We start from the raw sequence: 24,111 nt of genomic DNA on the forward strand, positions 1-24,111 counted from the left end.
TTTGATTTCCAGTGGCATTAAGTGGCAGTTTGTCACAAGGACACCAGAGGGCACCATTATAACACTGCTTTGAAAGGTTTGGGGCAGGCTAGGTTTTTTTTTTTTTTTTTTTTTTAATGTGTATACATGTATTGCCTGCATGTAGGTTAAGTGCACCCGTCATTGCAATGCCTGCAGAGACCGTCAGATCCCATGGAACTGGAGTTAACGGACAGTTGTTAGCTGCCATGTGGTTGCTGGGATATGTGGGGCAGGGTAGTTTTGAAGGAAGGGACAGAGGTACTTGAGTTGCTTGGGAAGTTGCTATTCATTTATTCCCTGGGCCTGTCTGCCGTCTTCTGCCTTTCTGATAAGACTTTAGGTTTGGGAATTTGATATGTGTACAAACGATCTGATGGCCACTGTTTCGTTCATTCTGCCCACTGTATCCTTGTAAAGTGATCTGCGCTACAGCAGGTGGTAAGGGCTCAAAGGGCAGTAAGCCCTCGAAAGGAACACGACCTACCAGTGTGTGTAGCAGAGGAGTCCATCGAGTTTGAATGTCACACTTAAACTCCTTTACCAGAGTGTTTATACTCTCTGAGGCAATTTGCAAGTGGGGAGGACAGTCCTCCGCCAAGAAGTTTGGAAAGTGTCTGGGGCTATGAGGGTTAACAAGCATAATTGTAAAGATTGTCCAAAGGCTAATGGAAAGCAGAGACTGAATGGGATTGAGAACAGATGCGAGGCTTGATTTAAATTACATTTTATTGGATGCTGCAGCCTTAAGAGACGTGACTGCTTTACAGTTTGTTTCCACACTGTGGGCAGCTGCTGTCTGTTCTATGTCCACAGTAGGATCCTGCCCAAAAAGGAGCGGCCTCCCCACCTCGTTGTGTTTGAGGCTTGGCGCCTTCCTCTAACTCTGGGGCTTGAGTCAGGAACATGGCTTGCCTCTCAGTGGGGCTGCTGTGTATCCTCCCTGGCTTCTAGCCAAGATCACATTTGTAGATTCAGAGGGGCCAAATTTCTTCCCCTCTGCCTCCTTTCTCCTTCCCTTGGTATTTTGAAATAGGGCTTTCTGTATACTGGTTTGTTAGTTTCCTTCAGCTCTCCCCACTGCCAATTTTCTAGGTCATCGCTGCTCTTAAGACTTCAGCAATTGGAACAGGTTTGGTTCTGTCAGTGATGCGTGAAGCAGACTTAGAGTCCCTGTTTGGCTTCCACTGCTCTTGTGGGAGCAAGAGCTGATAAATGTTTGTCAGTAAAGTCTTAAGTGTAAATTCAGACAGCCAGAGCAGAAGGGAAGAAGGAAGTCCTTTCCTTGCTGATTTTTCTCACTTGAAGCTGAGTGCTATGGGAAGGTAGTGGGAGTTTAAGTAGGATGGGATGGGCCTGTGGTTACTAGTTTTTGCCAGAATCTTAGGCCACTCTGCATGGAGTAGTGGCAAAGATGCTGACCTACATTCTTCCCTTTGAAGAGAGTGGGGTATGTATCTATATTCTGGACTCTTTTTTTTTTTTCTTTTTTAAGAACCAGATTAAGCTTCGGCTTCCATAGTGTTGGATATTGCTATGGAAAGAACATAGACCCACTAAGCTGGTGTGAGTTTCAACCCCAGGGCTGCCACTGACATTTCTGGCTCAACAGAGACTTGCCTGTGGCTAGCTAACTGCAAGAATGTGTGAGGTCCAGGCTACCCAGAAATCAGAAAAGTTGGCAGAGCTCTCTGTTCTTCCCACCCTTCCATTGCTCCCTGTCTCCCCTCCCCACCTCCATGCTAGGCAAGCAGTCTACCACTAAAATGTATCCCTTCCTGCCTTTATTAAGTGCCCTCTTAAGATGCACAGTAAACTGGCCTGGTAGTACAGGCCTATAATCCCAGCCACTTGGGAGGATTACAAATTCAAGGCCAGTCTGGGCAACTTTGTGAAACCCTGTCTCAAAAAGGAAAAAGAAAACTAGGGATAGTTCAGTGATTGACTGCTTGCCTAGCATGCATAAGGCCCTAGGTTCAATCCTTGGTGCTGGAAAAGACAATAAAGACCTATAACTTATTTTGGCTATATATTTTCAAACACCCTGACTGGGGAGATAGCTTATTTGGTAAAGTACTTGCCATGTAAGCCTGCTGACCTGAGTTCAGTCCCCACAGAACACCCCCCAACACACACACATACACACACATACAAAATATTTTAATACTAGCACTGGGGAGACTGAGACAGACCAGTCCTCTGGGGTTTTCTGGCTAGCCAGCCTAGCCTACTTGGTAAGCTTCAGGAAAATAAGACACCCCTTTGCTTAAGCAAAGTGGACAGTTCCTGAGGAATGACACCCAAAGTTGACCTTTGGTCTCCACATGTACAAAAATATCTTGACTATAGGAGAGAAAAAGCCAAAATTGAGGGTTGGCTTTTGTTTATAGTGCAGGAAATTGAATGTGGAGCCACATGTGTGCTGGGGTAGCTCTCTTCCCTGAGCTACACCCTTGTCCCAAGACTTGTGATTTTATTTACATTTGTATTTGCCTCTAGCACTATAGTGCCAGACTTCTGGTAGTTAATAACTATTCAGTGAATGGAAGAACAGGGAAGACGCTGCCTTTTCCCCATCTTGACAGTTCTCAGCTGAGGGTAAATGCTAGTGCTTCTGCAGCAAGATGAACCAGCCCCTGCAAAAGAATTTATCAGACCAGAGTGCCCTGGCAGTTGTGGAGAGAGACTTGGTCTCACAGATAATCACTCCCTTGGTTGTATTTTGCTTGAGGAAAGCTTTGGCTATGGGGTGAGACTCTTGTCTACAGGCTAGAAAGAGGGGTGCCTATCTGGATGTTACCTCCTGTCCTGAGAAGTTGGCCAGAAAGTTGCCTCTAGTTGGTAAGGGACTAGGGAGGAACCCACCTTTGATGTCCTACTTTTTGGGTTTTGGGGAAAGTTTTGGTCTCAGGTTCCCCCTGGAAAGCCAAGGTGCCCTCTAAGACATGCCCTGAAACTAAACTAGGGGGCTTCCTCTCGGCAGAGGTAGGTGTAGGAGCCAAGGAGTGCCCTCTGGCCTCCCCTTATTCCAACCCCAGACACTAGCTTCTGCTGAAGCTGATTGGGTGCAAGGGGCCTGGGTAAAGGTTGAAGACTGGCAAAAGGAGAAAGCCAGCTCCCATTTTTTAAAAAAGCTCTAATTGAGTTCTGAATCAGCCCCACTTGCTTTGATCCCTCCTCTGTTTCCCACACTGCCTGAAAGAGCTAGATCAGCACTTCGTAACAAGGGTGCGCCAGCTCCCCACACCCGCCCCCCCCCAACGCTCTCTGCTGCCGCCATCCACTGCTTGTCTCCTTCAGTTAAGATAATGAAGATGCTGAGAGATAAAATGTGTATTTAATAAGGGTGGGGGCAGGGAGGCGGAAAGGGGCAGTCAGGGCCTTCCCTAGTTTGGGGCCTCGCCAAGACTAGCTGAAAGCAAAGCTAGAGTAAGACTTGGCCTCTGGGTGTGGGGGTTTCTGGGCCTCCATCCAGCTGACTTCACTGCCTGCTGTTTGCCCTAAATTCCCCCACCTCCACCCTCACCCCCACACTCTTCCTCTCTGCTTGCTCCCAGTGGGAAAAAGGAGTCTTGCTTGACTTTCTTTTCAGCTGGTAACTTGGCCATTGCCATAGTGCCCCCACCCCAGTGTCAGCTGCAAGGTCAGGCTAGGGCAGCCCCCTGTAGCCTGGGCCTGTAGAAGCTGTGGGTTCACGGTGGGGGGTGAAAAAGCTGGAGTTAATGAAGACCAGCTGCCCGGCTGGGTTCTGCCTACAGCTAGCTGGAGGCCAGCCTTTGGTGGTGGTTAGGTGGAGGGGGAGGGTGACCTCCATCCCTGGGTACAAGGATATCCTGTGGCAGCTGGGCCTATGCTCCCTGAGCTTGGTTTCATCTTTAGTCTGTAAGAGAGTCTTCTGCTTCCCCCTTCCCCTGCTCCTCCCCACCCCAAATAACACTCAGCCCTTATTGAGCTTTTAAACTGGAATGGTTGGTGGCCCAGCTGAGATCTGAGGATCTTCAAGCCGTTTGGTAAACACTCATTAACTGCCTGGGAAGAACCCCCAGTCCTGTTTAACAGCTGGGAGAGAACTGAGGCACACTGGGGTGAAAAGCTTGACCTGAGCTCACCCCAGGGACTCTACCCTACCTGGGGTCCCATCCTCCAGTCCAGCTTCTCCAGTTCTTGCAAGTCATAGACAGCAGAGGCACTGCTTCTGCCCTCTCCCCTTTTAGGAAGAGGCGATGTGCTCTCCTTTCCCTCAATCTGTCCTTGTCTCCTGGCCCTTCACCTCATGACATTTTCCCTACCTCTGCTGCTGGAGGTGATCTATAACTCTCCTTGCAAAATGTTCTCAGTACAGCACTCTGTAGTTCCCGGTCATCTCCCGGTTGTCCACTTGGACCCCCTCAAGCCTGAATTCTCCCTTTGAGGTGACCAGAGAAAGGACAACCACTGAAGGTTGGTTATCCTAAACTGAATCAGTGACCTTGAAGTTGATCTATTACGAGATCCATTTGCCCCAGAATACCTTGGAAAATACTCTTGAACGTGTTCATTATGGTAATAAAGATTCAAGATCCTGTTGAGGGCTGGGCAAGGCTTTGGTTGACCTCTAGGTTCTGTGACCTGTTTCCCTGCTAATTGCCATTTCTAGTACTGGAGGTAGCCCAAAGTCCTCTTCTTGCTGCCCTTCCCAGCCCCACCTGCTCAGACCCTCCTACACCTGTGTTGCCCACCACAGGCTCCCCCAAATACACATCTCAATCCAACAGTAACCATGCTGATACAAAACACTGCCAGCCTCCAATGCCACTTAAATCTGCCTACTTGCTGAAGATCAAGGATCCCCCCCCACACACAAGGCCTGTTAGGCCTTTAGGGATAGTGGGCTGGGATGAGAGGGTTACAGTCCGAAAAAAGGACAGAAGCAGGCACCTGTCCAAAAGGCAAGTTCCTTTCCCCCCATTCTCAGTGGCTAAATAGCCCATCGGGAGTGATAGAGAAGGCGGGCTTAACCCCATTCCCTACACCAAAGCTCAAATCCATTGACTGTATCGGAGAAAGAATATTTCCTCCTGTCCCCCGTGATCCCATCCTTTACTAAAGCCCTTCGTGTGGTGTGTGTTTGAGCCTCGGTACTGTTCCTGCCCCCAGCCCAAGGCTCAGACCCCCATCTTTCTTCCAGTGGGTTATTTTTTCTCCATCAGTCGTCGGTGCTGCACTCGCTGACCCGGTGGGGGCTGGTAGAGGGCGGGGAGATCCTATAATCTGGCGAGTGGGCTTTAGGACCCAACGGGAACCTGCCTCTTGCCGTAGTCTAACCCAGAAGCTGGGGGAAATCCTGAATTGAGCTGAGAGGGCTTTCCCGGTTCTCCTGGGAACCCCATCGCCCCCCCTGCCAGCGAACACCTGAGCAGGTAGGCTCGTGCACGCCCCTTCCCAATTCTCCCTCGGCCGCCTTTTGCTGGGGCCCCTCTGCTTCTGATCGGGGCGCTTCCCTTGCCAGTTCAGGCTTTCCCCATCCCTCCTCCCCCACTGCTCACTGTAGTCCAGGGAGGTGGGAGCCCGGGAACCTCGGGGTGTTGGAAAGCTCCGAGCTGTAGACCCGTGTGGCCGTCCTGCAATCCCTCCCAGGCATTTTCTATTCTCTAGCTAAGAATGGGAAGTGGGGGGAAGGTCTGCCCAGGCCCCACACCCCTTTACCTTCCTTTGCAGTATCGCTTCACACTCCTACCCCACGCCTCACCTTGAGTGGAGAATTGGCAAGTGATGGGGGCGACTGAAAAAGTGGAGAGAGCCCTGAAGGGGACCCTAGGCTCCCTAAGGGATTTCTCTTTCGTTTCCTCGTGGCTTCCCAGCCCAGATCCCAGGACTTTGCTCCTGCTCCGACTCACCTTGTAGAAAGCCAGTGCCTCCTTCCAGGTGCATCACACACTAAGGTGGCCAACGGCTTTGCAGGAGGGTGGTGGAGATTATGAGTGTTTGTTGACCTTGTCCTCTAGAGGAAGTCCTTTCAGCTCAGAACCCCCATCCCTGCCAATACCTCAGTGCCTAGTGCAAAAACCTCCTCCCTTGTGTGTCTCTGTGTAGACCCGGCAGTTTTAAGAGCTATAAGTTTTGGATGGAGGTCTGCATGGAAGGGGAGAGATGCCCTGTAAGGCCTGGGCCAGAATACCCTCAGTCCAGATGACTGGAGAAGGAGGTGTGGACCAGACTGGGGATGCAGACCAGCCATGCCAACTCCCTGCACTCCTTGGCTTTCAGATCCTCCAGCTCCTGGTGTTACTCCAGAGCTGGGAGGTCCCCCAAGCTTTCTGCTCTCCTCCAGGAGAGAGCTGGATGGCACCTACTGTTTACATTGGCTTATTTTTCTCTCCCATGGTGGGCAGACAGGCCCTGCTTTCTGAAGATCTAGGGCAACTTCTTATGGTTTGGTGGGTTTATAGGAAGGGCAGGTGACTTGTCTGAGTAGCCAACAACCCAGTGTGTAGATCTTGCTTTTGAGGGTAGCAGAATGGGGGAAAGGTGACAAGAGACTGATCATACTTTGCAGGATCTCCTTCTGACTCTCAGGATGTTGTGGGGGTGGCTGGTGACTACAGCTATAGGTGTCCTTCAGGTCTCCCCAAGTCACCTGAGGGCTGGCTTTGGAGGAAAGAGAAGGTAATACAATATCTTCCAGTCTTGGTTCTGCTCTTGATTTGAGAAGGAAAGTGAGGATCCTGAGTGTAAATGATGGACTAGGATTCAGAGGCCTGAATTTGAAACTTACGCATTTATGGTCTTCCCTGCCACTAAGCCTCAGGTCTTCATTTGTGAAATTATCAGTAGCAAGCTGGGTTTACCTGACAGGGACTCTGCTCTAAAGGTCCCAGGAGAAAATGGATGGGGAAGTCTTGTGTAAACCCTAGTTTTATGACTGCAAAGTTCTAAGATGGGATTCTCTTTCTAAATCTAGGTCAGTCTCTGTGCCTTCAGTTTCCTTCTCATACCCTTGCCCATGGGACAGAGGGCATTGCCTGAGGACCTGCAGAACTCCCCAAATAACCATAGCTTTCCCTGTTACTAGGGCACTTGTGGTCAGAAAGCACGGATTTCTTTACACACCTCTCCTTCCTCAGAGGTACCTCAGCTTTGCCCACAAGCCTCGTCTCCACTTCTCCCTTCCTTTTGCCATCCCTGCTCTGCGTTGTTCTTGCCTGTCTCTCCCCTGCCCAATGGCCTCCTTGTCCGGCTCACTGGGCAGGAGCCTTAATCTGATTCGACAGCTGAGATATGTGCGGTGGTGGCTGAAAGCAGGTGGGAGGGAAGCCAGTGAGAGGATGGTATGAGGGCTGCCCCCGGCACTGCCCAGGCTCCTAAGCACCACCTTGGGCCTGCTGACTCCTGGTTTGGCTTGGCCCCAGGGAAGGGAATGAATGGCCATTGGGGCTGAAATGCCGGCCCTGACACCTGAGGCTCTGGTTGATACTTGGCCTTCAAATTCAGGTCCCTGACTTCAGTGAGGGGGAGAGCTAGCAGGTGGGGATCCAGGCTGTCCCCCCGCCCATTCCCTTTCTTCTTTCCTGTTCAAAACCACATTCACTGGTCCAATCCAATCCTTTTGGTCAGATCCTCCCAATGGGTCACATCTGGGGACTACTGGGGGCCATTTGTCTGCTCCTTTTGGGCCTCTTTCCTCCCCTCTGAGGTATTTCTCTCACTCAATCTCTGGGCTGGATGCCAGGACTCCTGGGTTTCCCGCCTGCCTCACAGTATGGAGCTCCCTTGTAGGCCTCCAGAGAGTCACTAAGCTGGTTTCCTGTCTCCTGTATAGGGAGGGCCTTTCCCTAGGGCTGGGAGGTGTCTGACATCCCAAATGGGATGGGGAGCGGACACTGTAGCCTGTGGTACCTCTGCAAGCAGGCTTCTTTCTGCTGGCCTCTGACTCAGCTTGGGGGCACCTCATGCCCTTGGTAGGCATCGCCTGGTCTTGCCTCTAGGCTCCTGGCTTCACCTGTGGGTATCCAAGCTCTCCTTCTGCTTTTTTAGCTCTTTTTTCCTCATGGTATCATCTGGAGGTGTCTATTGAAACCTGTATGTCTGAACCCACATATTTTGGAGAGCATGGGATTAGCATGATTGAAGCTGGGGTACATCTTCCCTCCAGTTAGGCCAGGATGAAGGAAACTGACACAACCTTCCCCTGCCCTCAAAACACCAGTCAGTGGAGCCAGGCCCTACCCTCTTGGTGCCCACAATGTGGTTGTCACTGATTTGTCAGAAATTGGGAAGGGTTCCCTCTAGACCGATTGCCTCTTTTCTCCTCCCACAGGGCAGGGGCAGCTCTGTGATTGTAGGTACTTATGGGCAGGGCTTCCCTTAGTGAAGGGGTATGGGATGCCCCTGAGATGGCCAAGTTGGCACTAGCCCCAGGATGAAGAGCTGGACATGGTTCTGAGCTGGGAGCTGGTGGGGGAGGGCAGGGCACCGGTCTCCCTGCCCCCCCCATTTCCTGCTCTTTGGGCAGCTGTGGGCGAGAAAGGCTGTGAGGACTATTTTTAGTTGGTCTGTCCCCTGGCAGAAGGGACGTGCAGAAAAGCACGGGGCAAGCAGAGGGGCTGGCCAAGGTGAGGGTAAGCAGGCAGGCAGAGGAGTGAGGGAAGACCAGGAGGTGGCAGTTAGAGCCAAGAGGCATGTTGGCCAGGAGAACCTTGCAGAGAAGGACTTGACCCAAGCTGGAGTGGGCAGAGGACCTTTGGGACCCCTCAGAGCTGTCTGTCCAACTTCACTCAGAATTTAAATGGACTTTCAAGGCCTAGGCAAGCCCCTTCCCCTCATAGAGGGGAACCAGAAAGGGATATGGTTTGCTCTAGGGCCTTCAGCCACTCTTCTCTGGTCACCACCACACACCTCCTTGTATTTCCCTCCCTAACTGCAGCCAGGAGGACCTCAGGCCAGGGACACGAGGGAGGCAGTTTCCCTCCCTGCTTGTTTATGCAGGGTCTCTGTAAACCCTAGCTTAGTTTGTTTATAAGTCTCCACCATGTGGAAAGAGTCTGTGTCCAAGCTGGAAGGAGGTCGGGGTTGGGGTTTGTTTGGGTGGCCTGTGGCCACTGGTGTGAATGGAGGTGCTGGACAGCTTCCAACACATTCACAGGCTGGCAAACTGTGGGGCGTGGAAACACCTTGCAGAAGGGACATCCCTGCCTCAGAGAGGGCCAGGGATTTGTCCACAGCTGCTGGATAATTTCAGGACAGATAGAGGACAAGGATGTGGGTCTCCATAGTCTCCAAATCCTTTGTGAGCCCATTCCTACTATGCCAAGGACCAGCGTATCCTGGTGGTGGTTATTCACCATTGCCCCTGCCGCTGGAAGGGAGCAGGGCTGAGGAACAGGGTGATTAGCACAGGTTGAATTCAGATGGGAGGGAGCCCTCTTCTGAGGCCTAAAGGCAGAGGCCAGTGTGTGGGGAGAAAATTTGGTAGAGAATAGTGGTCCCTCAGGATTCAGCCTGTTCTGTCTCCTTAAGGGGCTCCATGCTATATAGCTGTGGAGGAAGCCATTCTTTGGAGGGTGATGTGAGTGGTGCCCCCTGTGGTTGTTGCAGTTATTCCAAACTCTTATCTATACAGCCCCACCTTCTTTCCAGAACCCAGTGGAAGGAGGTGTTCCAGACAAGGCCTTAATCCAACACTCCACCCCACCCGTTCCCCAAGCCTGCCTCCTGCCACTCAGCCTCTCCTTTTCCTTGGCTGTTGACCGACCAACCTTCTTATCAAGCAGCTCTTTCAGTAGGCCACAAATTATGGCGCAGGAGCCCCTCCCCCCTCCTCTCCACTTAGTTTCTCTGTCTCTGGGGGGCTGATTTATCATGCCCCCCATCAAGCCTGCTGCAGTGTGTGAGAAATCAATAGTGCAAATGGATTGAGGCTGTTCAGCCTGTCAACTCCCGTTGGGCCCCACCAACTCCACTGGGACTCATGGAGTTACTCAGTCCCCTTCTGGTTTAACACAGACACACACACCCTGTGCTCAGCCAGAGCACTGAACTCAGGAACTATTCTGTCTTTCTGCAGCTTTCTCATGTTCTCTCTTTTTCTCATATACTGGGCTGGTCTTAGCATGACAAATACTCCTGAACATTTATTTCCTAGTTTGGGTGGAGTGGGATGGAGGGGCTCAAAGGGTAGTAGGCTGCCAGCCAGAGGTAGGGAGGGAGGCAGGTGGGTGAGGGAGATGGGGGAATGAGCTAGAGAAGGGATTGGGTGACAACCTACCCCATTGGCCTTGGTAACTCAATCCCCAACCCCACCCTTGATTTCCCTCCTGCTCAACAACTTCAGCAGGCTGGCAGGTGTGTGTGTGTGTGTGTGTGTGTGTGTGTGTGTGTGTGTGTGTGTGTGTGTGTGTATAAGTGTGTATGGGTGGGTCAAGAGGGGCTGTGGGGGCAGGAGTGCTGCCAGGACATGTTAAAGGAGATGCATAGCCTGGGTACAACTTGGGTGGCAAGAGGAGGTGGGGCAAGTAAGAGAGTAGGTGGTGAGTGACAGGCACGGGGTAGGTAGGCTAAGAAGATTCAGGGCAGACCAGCCCAGGGGTCTCACTAAACTTGTTGGCACTAAAACAAAGCCTGGTGTGAGGGGGCAGTGACTGGCAGAGCCACAGCTCACTTTAAGATGTGGCCTGCCTTCACCAGGGGGCGCATGTAACCATGGAGGGCACAGCCTGCCCCTGTCCCTGATCCCTAGACCATGCCTATTGGGCAGCATGGCCCAGGTGGTGACTAAGTCGGTTCTGTCCTGGGGCTGGCAAAGTGCCAGACTCAGCTCTTCTCTTCTCGGTAGGTGAGTCACTGCCCTGACATCTCCCCCGGATGTGGCTGAGTCACCCAGCCATGCCTGCCTGGCAGGTGGGCACCATACTAGGGTGGAGGTGGAGGGTTATGTGTGTTGCCCCCAGTACCTTCTCTGATCTCTGTGGTGTCCTGGCCCCACCCTTAAACCTGTAGAGCCAGGCAAGGATGGCGTTTCTCCCACATGCTCTGCTGAGGAGGTAAAGGAAGAGGCAGTGGCCTCCAGAGTGGGGTGGGATGTGTTTGATTTGGAGGAAATGGGGTGGGTGGTAGAATCTCAAAGCAGAAGGCCTCAGGTTTGAATCTCAGCTCTGCCATTGACAAACCTTATAACCTTGGTAAGGCAATTCATTTTTATTTTGTTTTGTGTAAGACAGATTCTTATTCTATAGCCCAGGTTAGCCTGGAACTTACTATGTAGCTCAGGCTTACTTCAAACTTATGGTGATTCTGCTGCTTCCATCCCTCTGGTGTTGGGACTTTAGGCATGAACCAACACATCCAGTTGGCTGATGATTTCTTTTTGAGCCTCAGTTTCCTATTCTGCACAATGGAATCAGGAGTCCTGCCCCTTCTGGGCTAAGCTAGGAGGCTGGGGAGGAGGAGTCAGGGCTGGAGTCAGGGCTGGATCTGGCTGGTACTTCCCAGCTCACCTACCTCTAGGTGGCCTTGTAGGGACAATTGTTCCCTATCCCCTCTTCAGACTCTACTTAGTGCTCCCCTCAAACTCTTAATTCTCTTGCCTCAATCTCCTGAGTGCTGGGATTATGCTTCTGTGCCTGCCTTAATGCTATTCTTTGGTTGTTTTGTTTTTAAACAAGATCTTACTCTGTAGCCATGGCTGGCTTGGAACTTACTACATAGCCCAGGCTGGCCTCGAACTTGAAGCAGTGTTCCTGCCTCAGCCTTCCAAGTGCTGGTATTACAGCTTACAGGTGTGTGCTACCACACCCAGTTTAATGTTGATCTTCAGGAGTTCCCACAGGCTTGAGAAGGAGGCCTTATTTTGCTCTAAGTGTGGGCCCTCCTAGGCTACCTTGAATCTCCTTTGATGACTTGGAGCTGTCACTGGGCAGTTGTCACTACCTATCTAGTCTGAAGGGAGACCCTTTTCTTGGGAAACCAGTGGGGCTCCCCCACCCTCCACAGCCTATCTTCTGTGTGCAGGAAAAGGGGAGGTCCTAGCAGTGTCTTTCCTAAAGGGCAAGGCAGCCCTGGGGTTCTTCTGCTCTGCTAGTCTCTTGCTAAGTTCCAAGTACTCTTCCTCTCCTCTTGTGGCAGGGTCCCTAGCAGGAGAGGGTGGGAGACTTGTTTTGAGGCCAGCACAGCTGGTGTTCAGCTGCTGTTGTGGATTGAAGGCTCCTGGCCCCCTACCTAGGGACCTCTCCTGACTTGTGCAATCATGCTTGGGTAGGGCTGGACCTTGGACCCATGGTACTGGGTGCCTTGAGTAGGAAAGAAGTTTCTCAAAGGTGTTCAGACTGTATCCATGTGGGTGCCAATCTTGTAGGAGTCTCTGACCCCTATAGGGAGCCAGTTTGTGTGTGTCAGAATTTCCTCCATCATCTGCACATGTGTCTTCTGCTCTGTCTGTTTAGAAGCATGCCTCACTTTCTGCTTCATGCCCTTGGATGCGTACATGTCTGTAGGTGCTTGTTGGTGCTGGATATGCATACATGTGTCTTGGAGGTGTATACTTTCACTCCATGAATGTGTGTAGGGTTATGCTTTTGTGCTAGAGTGCCCAAATCTCTATGCACTAGTGTACCCGAATCTATACCCTGGCAGGTGTACCTGCAGGCCGTCCACGTGGGAGGCAGTGTAGCTGTGTGCCTGCACACTTGTATTTTCCTGTTCATGAACCTTCCCATGTGGCCTCAGCTGCTAGGATCTAGGCTGGGAGGGGCCTGTGGGAGCTGGAGGTGGCCCGGAGCTAGGCCCTCCCTTAGGCTTGTTCATCACTTGGGCGGAGGGCCCCTGCTGTTGGTGGGGCTCTAGCTGGAAGGCCCTGGGGGGGGAGGGGGGCTATGGGGGGGAAGGAGTTAAGCGTCGGCGTCCACATCTGGGAGCCATTGGCGCATTCTTGCCTGCTGAGCGCATGTTTGCGGATGGATCTGGACGGGACGGGGCGGGAGGGGCTGGGCGGGCGGTTCGCACCAGCGGACGGAAATCCAGACGGGAGCGGGAGAAGGCTTTGGCCCAACGGGGCGGGAAGGGACCTGGGGAAGCGCTGCTCCACTCCACTTTGCGCCGGACCTCGGGGGCAGATAGTTCCACCGACCGGGTCGGTGCTACCTTCCAAGGCTGCGGAGCGAAGCCCTAGAAAGACAAGCAGATACCCCAGATCTAGACCCGGCTCAGCAACCGATGCGACAGTGGAGAAAATCCCGAGCCGGCCTCTGACCTCCTAGTCTGTAAAGCGGGCAACCCGGTCAGACTGAGCGTTTCTTCACTAGGGTGGAGGCCTGGGCGTGTGGCACTTCCCCTTCCAGTGGGATGTCCTGTGGGGTCACTTGCCACTTCTCTCCCCAGGAACGCGGTGAGGGAGGTGCTCCATAGTGAACGCCCCTCCAGTGGGTTTCCAACGGTGGGGATGTGAGCTTCTCACACGGAGCCACAGGCTGGGAAGGGGCTTGTGATCGCTGGGGACTGAGGTCTGCAGAAAGAGGGAGATTCAGATCCTGTCCAGCTGGAAAATTAATGAAAGCTGCTCCTCCAGCCTTGGTTAGAAAGGAAGAAGTTGGAGTGGGAGTCTTCGAGCATGAAATGGTGCCCTTGGCCGATCAAAGAGCTGCCTTTTAGGGTGAGGGTACTTCAAGGTACTCCGAGGGGTTGGATTGGGCCATAATTCCTCCAACCCACTGGAGCTGGAGAAGTGTTTGAGAAGAAAAAACCTGTGTGTGGAGAGCCACTCTTATACTCCGTTTCTGCACATGAGAAAAATTAAGGTCCAGAGAAAGGAAGTGACTTGGTCAAGGTCACATAGCTTTCAGTTCCAGCTGGTCCCGGAGGATTATAATTATGAGAGACAGAGACTTGACAGCTGAGGCAGGAGTCAGTGAGTTCACTTCCATATGTAACCACCTCCTCTCTTCCCAGGTTTAGGAGTGTGTGTGTGTGTGTGTGTGTGTGTGTGTGTGTGTGTGTGTCCCTATGAGTGTGGCATGCCGCTTGAGGAAGGGAGTGCATAGGGTACTGCACATGGCGGTCCTTTCGCCACCAAACCCTGTTTCCATGCTTTCTGCAGAACTTCACCCCCGTCCTTGCTCAGAAGCTCTTATTCTGGCACTGAGAGAGGGAGGGATTCTCCCAGATTCCCACGGTCCGGCCTTCAGCTGGGAGCGGCTCCTTTAAGACTCGCCCTTCTCTGGGTCTATTAAGGAGCGAGGGGCGGGGGTGAGCCTGAGAGCCCGCCCCTGGCTAGCGATTGGCCGGTGACAGACAGGGGCGGACCTGCGAGAGGGGGCCTCCCTCCCACCCCAGCTTCATACCCTCCCCCCCCCCCCCCCCCCCCCCCCCCCCCAGTCTGGGGCTCTGGGTAAAGTTTCAGCCTCCGCACGTGACTCGCCATGGCCGCTGCCGTCGCCCCGCGCCCCTGAGCCGCGGCCCCCCAGACGGCTTGTCTCTGGGGACCCCACATCCCTGACGCCAGGCAGCACCGTGGCGCCGGCTTAGGGCAGACGCTGTGCCCGCGGACACCCGGACGGGCTGCATCCCTTGCTTCGAGGTAACCTCTCCCCGGGAATCCTGGGGAGCCCTGGGTTCCCACACGCACGGGGCCCCGCGGCCTGCTCTGGATGGTAGCTGCGGGCGGGGACGGGGTGCCGGGTGGTTTCGATGGGGACCCAGGGTTTCCTGGGCTTCCTGGCCCGCCGCTGGCGTGTGCGAGGTGGGGGAGCCCCTTCTGTGCGTCCGTCTGCGCCGCGTCTTCGCGCTCAGCCTTGGGGCGTCTGCTGGCGGTCTGCCTGCCTCGCGTGTCCCCAGCGCTCCCGCCGTGGCAGATCCACGGCTAGGAACTCCTGCTCTCTTTTCTCTTCAAAATCAAACCAAACAAAAAGACTTTGAAACCTGTTTGGGGAGAGATCAGATGCCCAACGGACTACCCCCTCCTTTCCCTCCTGTTACCTGAGCCGCCCTGCGGTTTGGGGAGAATCAGCCAGGGGGCCCACCCCCTCCAGAGGGAGCTGCCTGGGGGGCGGGGCCCGCTCAGCTGGTGTCTCCGGTGGTGTGTGGGGGAGCCGTCAGAACTGGGTGCGGGAGCCTGTGCACTTAGGTGAGGCATCCTGAGTCTTGTGCTGCTAGGGGTTTGTGGAAGCCTCTTGGGGTGAGGGAAGGACAGAGTAGACCAACTGACCTTGCTTTGCTGAGTGAGGATCTAGTGCCACCCATGAGGGTTGGAAGCTGCTAGCCAGATGTGTGTATGTAGAGGGGTGGCTGGCAAATCGGTTTGTGTCCCCTTTCCTCTCTGGGCACTGCCCTGCTGTCAGACTGTTCCGTGGGAAAGGGGGACAGTGGGCTAGGCAGGGGGTGGGGACCACCTCATATGGAAATTATTTAAAACAACAACAATAAAGTCAGCACTGAAAAGTTTCTTTACTGTCCATTCTGTCCTGGATAGGACGTTCAGCATGCTGGTATGGAAGGATGGGTACCTCCTGTGCCCACCTGGTACCAGTCCCCCCCCCCAGCCAGATTGCTGCTTTCTGCCCACTGTCCATGTGCACATGTGTATGGATATGTGTTCTCCAACAGTATTGTTCCCAAGAAGTCTCCTTAACCCATGGGCTGCTTACTCCAACCTTCAGTTCTGCTCTTGAAAACCCCACCAGTATGGAGAGTCAGGGATGTCTGTCATCCCTTTCTCTAGCTGAAGGCTTCACAAAGCAAGTTTTTGAGGAAAGAAGTGGTTTTATGGTTCTCCAGATCGTGCTAGGAAATTGGGGCTCAGGCCCCCAAACTTCTCCAACTCTTCAAGGGCTCTGTGGGGAGAGTGAGCTGGGGAAGCCCCAGGTTGGAGTGGGTGGTTTGTAGCTTCTGGGCTTCCCCTTGGGGGGAGAGCAGAGATGAATCTGGGGGGGGATGACAAGAGAGAGGATTTGGAGTTAGATGTGTGGTTCTTCCTGGAGGAAGGAGGGGGGTTGTGGAGTCATGAAGTTTGTGGCTGTGAAAGATGGTGCATTGGGAGGAGCTGGAACATCAGTCCTGCCTGGGAGTCTGGGCCATGAAACAGAGAGGTCAGTAGGGTCAGGCTCAAGTAGGCCCTTGGGAGCTGAGGACAGTGGATTTGTAGGTACTTGGAGGGTGTGAGACTGCAGGTGTGTGTAGGAGGCCGTTACTGCAGGTAGGGGTTTCATCACACCAGACTCCTGAGGCAGCTCAGATCTAATGGTAGTTCTGACCACTAAGACCCTGGACCAGGAATAACTCTGTCCTGCCACAGCCCTAAATCTTTGTCCCTTCAGTCTGACCCTAAATGCACCTGCTGCCACCCCAGGACACATTTCTAGTTCACCTCCTACTCCCAACCATGTGACAGCCAGCAGGAGGCTAGCTGTAGGCAGCCCCATCCTGATTACCCCTATGCCGCCTCTGCTGGGCACAATCACCCACATATGCCATGACGTCCTTCCTGCCATCCTGTCTAGTGTGGGGGCGAGGACACTGAGTGGCCTTCAGGTCTGTTTTGGGGACATTGACACAGACCCTAGAGCACCTCTTCCCATTAACCATTTGGTCTCTGAAGCAGCCTCTGCACTCTGGGGTCTTTCTCACCAGGCCACTCTTGGCGTGGCTCCCTGGTTTTGGGTGGATGGTCCTTAGAACTGTGTGAGGGTGGGGCCTGGCCCAGTATAAGCCTTAATGTCCAGATCCCTGTCCCCTGGGATGTCTGAGCAGGGAAAGACCTCTTTTCAGTTGGTGGGGAGGGTGCATTGGGCCCTCAGTGGGGGGATCTAGGGTGATGGGCATCCTATATGCCTTAGACAAGTAGGTGTAGTAATCTCTACTCCCAGCACCCCATGCCCCTGTCTGGTGGTGGTGGTGGTTTTAGGAGTGTGGGAAGCTGGCAAGGCCTCTGGCAAAATAACCAAGGTTGTCTTGACTTACTGGGTCTTGGGAAAGAAGTGTAGTCACTGATACCCCCAGCTGGCTGGGCTTTGGCTATACATCCTAGTTGACGCCTGCTGTCTTTCTTCCTCTGTGTTTCCCTCTCCACCCTCCTGCTGCTGTCTGGAGCCCACACGGTTTCTGTGGGACGTGGGGGTGGGGTAGGGTCTGGATCTCCTTGTGTGTCCAAGGAGGTGTTCTGGGAATTGGCAGGATTGGTTGAGGGTGTCTGGGTGTCCCTACAGGGTGGGCAGCATATGGGGGAACCTGGCCCAGAGTGTGGGAATGTGTTAGTGTTGGTGTGTGTCCCCAATCTGGCTTGGGTGTGGGCGTCTCTTGCTTCGTCTGGATCTTGTCTGGATCCTGCCTCCCTCTCTGGTCCTCACTCCTTTTCCTCCCCCTCCCCCCACACTGGGACTGCCTGCCTGCTCTCTTCTCCCGCAACTGGAGCTTCCCTTGCCTGTTCCTGGAATTTGGTAAGGAGGAGAAGGAAGAGGCAGGCAGCAGACAGACCTCCCACACTCTGGCCCGCCCACTGGCCTGGCACAGTAGAAAGATGAACTAGGTGCTGTAGAGCTAGGTTTTCCCTGGCTTCACCAGTCCCTCCAGCACACAGGGGCTGTCTCCTGCAGAGGGCCATGGACCGCCTACCCTTGGGCAGAGATACATCCTTCCACTTAGCATCCTGCCCTAAAGGGCCCCTGCTGGACCTCCAGGCTCCACTGTCAGCCTCAGGAGCTGGTGGGTGGGATTAGGCTGCTGCCAGCCTGGCCAGCACCTGTTGCCAACCCTAGCTCTGTAACTGGAGCTGGCCAGTGAGGGGGCTGCAAAATGACAGGTGGAATTTCTGCAGGCAGCCCCCTCCCCAGACCCCCCCCACTAGATAGCTTTTCCCTTCTGGCTGGAACTAGAAAAGTTCATCCCCCACCTCCCCAAGTGTCAGTCTGATCACACCCTTCATACCCCCGTTCTGCCAGGGCACCCCTTACCCATCAGTGGCCACAGAGCTGGGCTGCCCTCCCTCAAAGTGTTCAGAGCTCTGCTGCTTTGACAGGGTGTTTGTGTGTGTGTGTGTGTGTGTGTGTGTGTGTGTGTGTTGGGGGGATGGATGGGGTGGTTCTCTGTTAATGTTTTAATTGCATAAAAACTGGGAGCTCAGCTCTGGGCCAGTGGGGAGTCTGGATCTGGCTGGCAGCCCGGTTTGGGCTAAATATAGTCTGGGACATCTGCAGACAAGGGGAGGGGAGGGGAGGGAGGTTCCATTCTCCTCACCTCCGGCCAAGGTGCCCTCGTCTGGGCGGGCACCTTGGAACTGGGAGGGGGATTCCTCAGCACAAAAGGCAGAAGAGTGGAGGTGGGGGCTGGGCAGTTGGAGCCTGGCCTTCTTGGAGGCCAGCAGATACCTTAGATGAACCTGGAGGCTTAGGATAGGACCCGCCTGGGGTAGGCTGGCTGGCTGGGTCCTTTGGCTCTGGCTCTCTCTCCCCCCAAGTTGCCTAAGGTCAGGCAGTCTCGGTGTGTCCCAGCACCCATCCGGCAGTGTGTCACGGTGACCTACTCTCTGTGTGCTTGTGAGTACACACCTACCTTGGAGTGGCTTCCTCCTGGCCCCTCCCCCTGGAGCATCTGTCCCCTGGGTCCTACTGCAGGTCCCCGTCCCTCCTTCTGTCCCCACAGTGAAACCTTCAGCCCCAGGAATCGAGACTTGAGAAGGGGAAGCTGCGGCGGGGAGTTCTGTGATCTCCAGTCACGGCAGGAAGTGGAGAGGAGGGGGAGCGAGGGGGAGTAACCTTGAATGGCAGGTGGAGGAGGAGGGCCCTGTGAGCCTTGTGTGAACTGGCTATGCACATAGTGGTGGGGAGTAGCATCCTTCCAGCAGGCCCCTCTTCCTTCCAGCTAAAGGTAGGGGAATGGGGTCCCCCGCCCCCAGCTGATTCCCCTAGGGCTGCAAACTCTACGTCAGCACACCCCCAACAGTGAGAAAAAAGGTCTTCCTGTCACGTGACTGTCACTTCCTGTCCCACTGTGGTTCCCGGGATGTTTGTTGTTGGTTGCCATGGCAATGGCCGCCGTAGGCACTGCCCCTGGTTTTTGTGGGGAGGGACCTGCCCCTCCCCTTAAGGCCCACAATTGGGAGGGGGGACTTGGGAGGCCTGACTAGGGGGCCCTTTCAAGATGAGCGTGTGTGGTCCCCATGCCCCAGGTCCTTTAGGGCCCCCAGACTTATGTCTGTGGGAGGGAGTCACAGCCACCTACTCAGACTGGGTGTTGGGAAGACTGTGACCACGTCTGGTTGTGCTTGACTGTGGCTGTGACTGTGTGAGACAGATTTGGCAGCCACATCCCCTCCAGCTTGGGTCCTTCTGTCTCTTGATACTTCATGTCATAGACCCCTGCCCTCCCTGCTCCCCCTCACAGTTTTGGAGCCCTCTCCTATCCTGGACACCGTTCCTTGGGGTGTGTTTCTGCGACTTCTTGGGATCCAGGCTGGAGTTTCGAGAGGTTCTGTGACCCAACCAGCCCTGTTCTTGAAGGCCTTAGAGCTCAGTGACCCCATTTCCCCACTTACTGTGCAATGCACCTCTCTGATCATCTGGGGATGAAGAGGGGTAGAGATTTCCCCTGGTTCTTGCCCCAGATGAGGGGCTGGCTGGGGAGTAGGAAGTTTCTGGGGGGTCTGAGGGTGTAGGGCAGGGCACGGTCTGACTCAGGCCTGGTCTGGGGTCAGAGCCAAAAGGATATCCTGAGGTAGGAGGAGGGTGTTCCTGGCTTCCCTGCAGCTTGGGTCCCCAGGGAGGGAGGCTGGGAGGGGGCTGGTAGCATGTAGCACTGTTGGCAGTGTGCCCTAGGATTCAGAATGCAGCGGGCGGGGGCTGAGCTGAGGCGATGAGTGGGAATTGATGTAGCCTACCCCTACTTGCTAGTGCCCTGTCTGCTTCTCTGAGCCCTCTCCCCTGGACCCCTTCCCTTCCCCTAATTGTGAGTTGTGCTTCCTGCATGGTGGAGAAGTGGTGGTGGGGGGCAGCTGCCAAGGTGAGGGTGGGGAAAGCCCCATGCCAGGTTGGGTGTGAGCTAGGTGGTTTCCAAGCTGGGGGGTCCCCTTTGTGCCCCTTTGGTCCCCCACAGACAGAGCTGCCTTTGTATCATCCACATACTCCTGTGGTCTGGCTGTGGCCAGGGCAGGCTCATCTCTTCCTCTTCCTGTTTTCTTCCTTCCTCATGGGTTGGTCCCCTTTTCCTAGAGGCCTGGGCTGCCCCCTGCCCTTTCACCTACTCTGCTTCCAGGCAAGACCAGGTTGCAGCACTGGTTCTGGGTAGGCCCTGCAACCACCCAGGGCTTTGGAGGTTGCTGAACTGTCCTTTAGGGGCTTGGGATATTGTCCCTGGGGGTACCGGGATGAGCCCTTGGTCCTTTCTTCTGGAACCCAGCCTGTCCTGGACTGGGGTCATCTAGTTGCTCTTCCTGATTGGTAGTCAGTCAGTCACTGCTGATATTGTGACATCTGGGAGCTGGGCCAGAATTTTGGGTTATGCAGAGTATGAATTGGGGAGGTATCCTGCCATTCTTCTGGGATGAGGTGCCGTGTCTGAAAGCAGTGGACAGTGGTAGCACCAAAAGACTGTACTTCTACCCTCCTAAGACCTTGAGGACATGCTCAGGACTTGCATTCTCTGGGGCAGGTTGGCCAGTCAAGCCTAGCTGAGCTGTAGAGAGGCATGCTGGCAGTGTGGAGGGCTGGTGGGGAAGAGGTGTGGTCCACCTGACCCTTCTGAAGGGTCCTCCTTAAGGGTCACTCTTAAGTTGTTTTTGGCAGTCCCTTTTACAATGAGGTGAGGCTTGCCTATGAGGGGAAGAAGAGCTTGTGGCTGGGGGGTACTCCTGGGAAAAAAGAGCAGTGGTCATAACTACTTCCCAACCTCAGCTGCAGATGGAGCAGAGTGTAGGAGGCGAGAGGTTGTGGCTTTGTGTGTGTGAGTGTGTTTTCCTGGAAAGTTTATAAATAGTTCTAGCCCACTGTTCTGGTTTGAAATTGGTCTTGTCCTGCCCTGCCCCTCCTGCCTAGCCAGCTCAGCTAACTCCTGGTAGGGTAAGGGGTCCAAAGGAGACTGCGCTCCCTGTCTGTCCAGGGCTAGAGGCCCTCCCACCCAAGTTGAGTTTACACTCGGGTGTCATTTGCATATGATTCATTAACTGTCTAGAATGTTTAGGAAACCCCCACCTCCTCTTCTTTCAAGCTCCAGATTCTTTGCCCCTTTGCCTAGCCCCTCCAGAGGAAACTGCTTGGGGCTGGGGACTCAGTAAAGTGCTTGTTTGGCATCCACTAAACCCTGCATTTGATCCCCAGTACCATATAAACCTGTCCTGGTGGTGCATGCCTGTCATCCCAGCACTTTGCAGGTGGAAGCAGGAGGATTGGAAACTCAAGGTCATCCTCAGCTAGTCTGAGACCGACTTAGGCTAGAGACCCTGTCTCAAAAAATAAAAAAAAACCCCACAAACCCCAAACACAGGAAAGGCTTGACATCTGTCCCTGGGGAACATTGCTTTGAGAGTTGTTTTGTGGGAGCGGAGGAATGAATGAAGGAAAGATGGGCTTAGCTAGACTTGGGGACCCCTGGCTCTTCTCCTTCCAGGATAGGGGAGGAAACGGGTTATTTCTCTTCTTCTTCTCCCCTCCCCAAATCCAAAGATTTCCCTTTTTTGGTTTGTGAAATGTAAGAAGGGAATTTGGGAAAGGGTTGTGGTCAGGCCTCCACCCACACCCCTGATATCCCATTCCCCACTGCCCTCCCCTCTGTCTGGAGGGAAGCAGACCCTGGAAATTGGGTAATGGTCCCTCCTAGCCCTGTACACAGATGCTGGCCCTGGCTGGAGGGAGGCATGGGATGGGTGAGGCAGAGTTCCCAGGGACCCCAGTTCCTGGTGAGAGGTGAGGGAGGATGGAGGCCTAAATTCCCAGAACCCCCTGCACCAGGCTGTGCTAGGTGCTTTCCAGGACTTCCGTTATCAAGGGAGACAGTTCACAGGCGAGTAAACATGCTTAGAAGGTTAAGCCACTTGCCTAAGGTCACTCAGAATGGCAGGGCTGAGATTTGACTCTTCAGACCTCTGGGTTTTTCTCCAATCTTTGTGGCTGCTGTAGCTCTCAGCTTTTTTGTAAGGTGTGTAAGTGGGGTGTTGTGTTTGCTCATGGGGTGTGTGTGTGTGTGTGTGTGTGTGTGTGTGTACGTATCTGCTGGATAGAGATCCTAGTACCTTTTAGGGATGAAAGACCTCAGTAAGGAGGGATGAATGGCATGGTTGCGGGTAGCACTCTTGCCCCCACCCCGTTTACTGCTGGGCTTAACGGATTGGAGGTCTGAGTCTGTGGTTTTTCTCTCTGAGAAGGGTGCTCATGAGGTTGCTGGCAGAGGGTGGAGGTTACATGTGGGTAGCTTATTTTCCCTCTTTCGTGTTGGTTTCAGTTCTCTAGCAGGGTCTTCTCTGCCCCTGGGTGCAGAGGGCCAGGGCCCAGGCAGTCTCTGTGAGGGTCATGGCTCCCTAGGGACCTTTGCAGCCCCACCCTGTCATCTTTACCTTTGCCCATCCCTGTTCCCTGGTCAGCCTGGCCATTGGCCCATTTCTGTGACCTTTGTCCCCGCCCTCCCCCAGGGAACTGAGCAACTAATTTTGCATTGAAGTTTGCAAACCTGGCTGGGTTAGGCTATTAGAGGTTCTGAGGCCTTCTAGCCTCTCAGTAGAGGGTAGTGGGGTGTTGAGGTGGGGTGGGCCAGTAGTTTTGAAGTCTGATCGTTTCAGACTCTTCAGGGAGAGACATGAGGCATTAGTTCTTTTTTTAAAAAAATATTTTATTTATTATTTTATGAGTGTAGTGCCTGCATGTAGGTAAGTGTACCCAGGTCGTGCAATGCCCTTGGAGGACAGAAGAGGCTGTCAGATCCCCTGGAACTGGAGTTACGGACGCTTGTTAGCTGCCATGTGGGTGCTGGGATTCGAACCTAGGTCCTCTGCAAGAACAGTCAGTGTTCTTAACCACTGAGCCATCTCTCCAGCCCCTCAATGCATTAGTTCTAAAGTAGCGGGATACCATTATCTCTTCTCCGGGGACAAGGCTGGATTCCAGAAAGTGTAAGACTGAGCCTCAAAAAGTCCAGGCTAGGTTTTGCCCATCCCCCAAAGCAAGGTCTGGAATCTACCTGAGTTCTGGAGTGAGTGGCTTTTTGGGCTTCAGCTTCAGTGGCTTTTTGGCTTCTCTTTGGTTAGTTCTTCCTGGGCCTTACCTATAGGAAGGCAGGCCTCTGTGTGGACATGAATCCACCTGTGGAGAATTGTGAATCCTGGTGCATGTTGCTGTTGTGGTCCACAGGGCAGGGGCTGGCCGACAGGAGAGGCCAGTATAGTACAGAGCTGGCTTGGCTGTGTCGGGGCTGGGAATGTACAGTTTAGAAAACTGTGGGGCTACAGTTGTATTTCTGGGAGTGTATATAGAGGCCCATGCATACAAGTTCTGAACTATGTTCATTGTGTGGAGGGCCAGGTGTGTGGAGAGATGCTATCTCCAGGCTCCCTCTTCTCATGTGCTTGCCTGCACACACAGGCAGGGCCTGCAAGTGTGCTCTTGCCTACCCATATGTTTTCTGTAGACCTGCATGTGTGAGTTTCTCCAAGTCTGTGGGGTATGTGAGGATCCAAATGTAGATGCTATTGATGTTCAGTCAGCCCCTCCTTTTCTTGCTTTGCGCCTCCTGCTCAAGCTCCTGTTGTTTGGGGCCCAGCAGTGAAGGGGGAACAGGAGGCAGTTGGTTCCAGTAGGTGGGGCTCCTGTTTCTCTCTCATCAGTCTCTGGTCTGGGAAAGAATGGGCTTGGGGAAGAAAGGGAGCACCTCATTCAGGAGCAAGGAAAGGCCCTATGACTTATAATAACAGTAAAAATCATGGTCATTAATAGTGCAGATTTCACTCCGAAGGCAGCTGTTTCTCCCTAGCTACTGCCCACCCCCATCTTCCTCAGTCAACAGAGGGCACACACTGGCACAATTGACAGATGACATAGCACTCTTCCACAGTGACCCTGGCAAGAACTCCTCCATCTTGGTTGGTCCTCAGCCAAATGCTGGCTATGTACATGTACCGTGGTCTCCACGTTTAAACCTGGACCTTGGAACCTG

The 24,111-nt window shown here is 53.8% G+C and overlaps 1 protein-coding gene across 3 annotated transcripts in view; it reads left to right on the plus strand.

Moving 5' to 3' along the window:
* The first annotated feature begins 5,283 nt into the window (after positions 1-5,283).
* Rara (retinoic acid receptor alpha) overlaps positions 5,284-24,111 on the plus strand; it is a 45,594-nt gene continuing 26,766 nt past the window's right edge. Inside the window, exon 1 of one of the 3 annotated variants that reach the window (XM_008829436.2) lies at positions 5,284-5,417. The gene's annotated coding sequence lies outside the window, so the exon portion shown is untranslated. Of the gene's footprint in view, positions 5,418-13,041; positions 13,640-14,363; positions 14,564-24,111 lie in introns of those variants that run through there. The other 2 variants (XM_029561792.1, XM_008829438.2) reach the window with 2 other exon arrangements.

Source organism: Nannospalax galili, unplaced genomic scaffold (genome assembly GCF_000622305.1).
Source record: "Nannospalax galili isolate Female #2095 unplaced genomic scaffold, S.galili_v1.0 scaffold1274, whole genome shotgun sequence".
NCBI lineage: Eukaryota > Metazoa > Chordata > Mammalia > Rodentia > Spalacidae > Nannospalax > Nannospalax galili.